The 2,827-nt window shown below is 36.3% G+C and overlaps 1 long non-coding RNA gene across 1 annotated transcript; it reads left to right on the top strand.

Moving 5' to 3' along the window:
• The first annotated feature begins 325 nt into the window (after positions 1-325).
• On the top strand, positions 326-2,432 carry LOC122018709. The gene is made up of 2 exons (XR_006121875.1): positions 326-1,557; positions 1,643-2,432. It is a non-coding gene; the product is annotated as an uncharacterized LOC122018709 (long non-coding RNA).
• The last annotated feature ends 395 nt before the right edge of the window (positions 2,433-2,827 follow it).

Below are 2,827 nucleotides of genomic sequence, written 5' to 3'. Positions count from 1 at the left end.
TTATCATGTCTTTTTGTGTTGCTAGGTGGAGGCAAAGAATGACAACGGACAGTCGCTGTCAGTTCTCCGACGGTCGAGGAAATAGAGATGAAAACAAAGATGGGGAGATTAAGAGAATGTTTGGTTTGAGCATTTTTTTTTATTTTTAATTATAATAAAATATGATTTTCTGAAAAATAATATTTGATTAGTATTTTTCATACCTATTTTTAAAAAAGAGACAATATCTTCCGAAAAAAAATAAAGAATGCCTCAAAATTATTTTCCATGAAAAGGAAAAAACGTGGATACTTAAACCCTTCTAAACCCATCGCACAATACATTTTTCCTTCCATACCCTACTTTCCCTTTCGCCGCTCCTCCCCTTTCACCGCGCTGTTGCTCCTCCTCCGCCCACCGTTGCTCACGCGTCGCCGCTCCTCCTTTGCCTCCTGTTGCTCACACGCCGCCGCTCCTCCCCTTTCGCCTTGCGCAGTCCCGACGTTGCCGCCATGTGTTCCCACCGCCGCCGTAGCCGTTTTCTGGTGCCCCCAGTGATTTTGCAACCGTCTTCCTCTCAGTCACGAACAGAGCTCGCTGGCTGCCGCATCGTTCCCTTCGACGGTATCCATCGCCCCATCTCCTCTTTCGCAGCCGTTTCTACTAGTGGAGAATAAGTTTATTTAAATTGATTTTTTAACTATTATTTATTTAGCTTACCTAATTTATTTAAATCTTAATTCAGGTTCCGAATTAGAGAATTTGGTAATTTACTGAAGACATTTGACCTTCCATCTTTACATTTTGATTTTGTCATAGTACACCCCTTTAATCCCATGACTTCTTCCTTGATATTAGTAGTTTCGGACAATAGGACTATGGTGGAGCTCTAGAGAGTATTCGTACTTTATGATCAGTTGCAGATTCACAATACCTTCTTATTGATTATGGTGGAACTCCAGAGAGCATTTTTACTTTATGATCAGATAATGATCTTTCTTATCTATTGGAAGAGATGACCAAAAAAACAGGTGTCACTAAGGATAATGCTTAGTCCATCAAAAATTAAAAGGAAAATAAGATAGAACTATTTGTTATTAATTTGAAAGGGCCTCCAAAGAAGCAAGTGATACAAAATTTTCTACAAGTAGCATTGTCAATATGTTGGTATTTTCATATGTTTTGTTTACTCTAGAATTACATTAAAATTTCTTAAATACTAAGGCAATTTTTATAGAAGACATTATGGGAGGAATAATCTCAATATTGAAGTTGAGAAATATGAGTGGTCAAAGACTAATGTTGTCATGTTTGTTTGTTGAGATCATTTACCAAAAAGTGAAGCAAAATAAGTTACAAACATCTACCTTTAGTAATATGGTTTCGGAGAAGATTAATAAAGAATTATATCTGGCTATGGAGACGAATTATGGTGTAGATACGCTCAAAGGTAAATGGAATCGTCTACGCACCCGACAACGACTTTTTGCTATATTGCTTGCTCATATTGGTGTGACAATGGATCCAAACACCAGTAAAGTGAATGCTCCAGAGGAAGTGTGGGCAGAATTTTATATGGTATATGTTTTTATCCATTCAACTATGTATTTGTATTGTATGTTAGTGTATAATAAAATGCTAATTTTCCTAATCAATGGTCCAGAAAAATAAAAAGAGTACAAGGCAATACGAAAGGAAGGCTGTGTCATTTCCACATTCTTAGTGAAGTTTTCGGTGGGACAACTACAACAGGTGATATGTACAGGGCTTCTACTTAATTACCTCCCATATCTGATGAAGAGAGAGAGCTCAAAGAAACATTTATTAATAGAGGTGTTAACTCATATGTTGAAGTTGTTGATGACGAGAATGAGGATGTTGGAGGGGAACCTAATAATCGACAACATTGTGGTGCAGAATCATCTAATAGTCGTTGACGTAAAGAGATGAAACTTTCAAAAATTGAAAGGTATGAGCCTTGTATGGATAAGTGGAGTAATACCATACAATAGCTGAGTGGATAATTTATTGCTGGGCAAAAATACCTAGAGTTGATGGCTACTACATTAGAACGTGAACAAGATATAATCGTACTCTTCTAGAACTAGTGTGTTCAATGATCCTTACTTTATAGACACGTCCATGCAAATTTTAAATGGGACGGATAATTTATCTACCCAAGTGTACACAAAAGCTACCGAAGCTTTCATTAAGCCTGGCCCACGTGAATTTTCATGAAAATTCTATCAAATAGGAGAGTTGAATAGTTGGATTGCCTCAATCTTGAGCACATGTAGGATCATACGTTGCCAAGTTTATGGGGATTGCTTTCATTACCTAGCTGAAGACTATTTAATGTTAATGGAGTTTTTTTTTTTATTTCGTCGCTTGAATATTTAATCCTTGTTTGATATTTTGGAATGTAATGTTGAAGACTATGTTGAGCTTTTTAATTTTAATTGTTTATTGGTTTGAGATGAATCTATCAATAATTTTATGCATGTGTGTTGATTTTAATATTGGTTTGTTGCAGATCATGTCAAGCTCTGCTTATAGTTTTGGGTATCGCAAATGAATTTTTTTCGTGACATGATGACTGATTTTCTTGGATACATTGATCGAATGTTGTTGGACTTCATCTCTTACCAGGAGGATGTACGTACAAGAAATACTTGATGGGCATCCCCAAGTTTGCTTTGACAATTTTTGTATGTCAAAACATGTGTGTGAATTTTTATAGAACATTAAAAGAGATGAATCTATTGCAAGATGGAACGAAAGTTACAGTTGAAGGTGTCACTATGCTCTTACTAATCATCGGGCACAACATACGACATCGAATATGTGC

Source organism: Zingiber officinale, chromosome 9A (genome assembly GCF_018446385.1).
Source record: "Zingiber officinale cultivar Zhangliang chromosome 9A, Zo_v1.1, whole genome shotgun sequence".
NCBI lineage: Eukaryota > Viridiplantae > Streptophyta > Magnoliopsida > Zingiberales > Zingiberaceae > Zingiber > Zingiber officinale.
The sequence above is the reverse complement of the archived record's forward strand: the minus strand, read 5'-3'. Positions and strand labels throughout refer to the sequence as shown.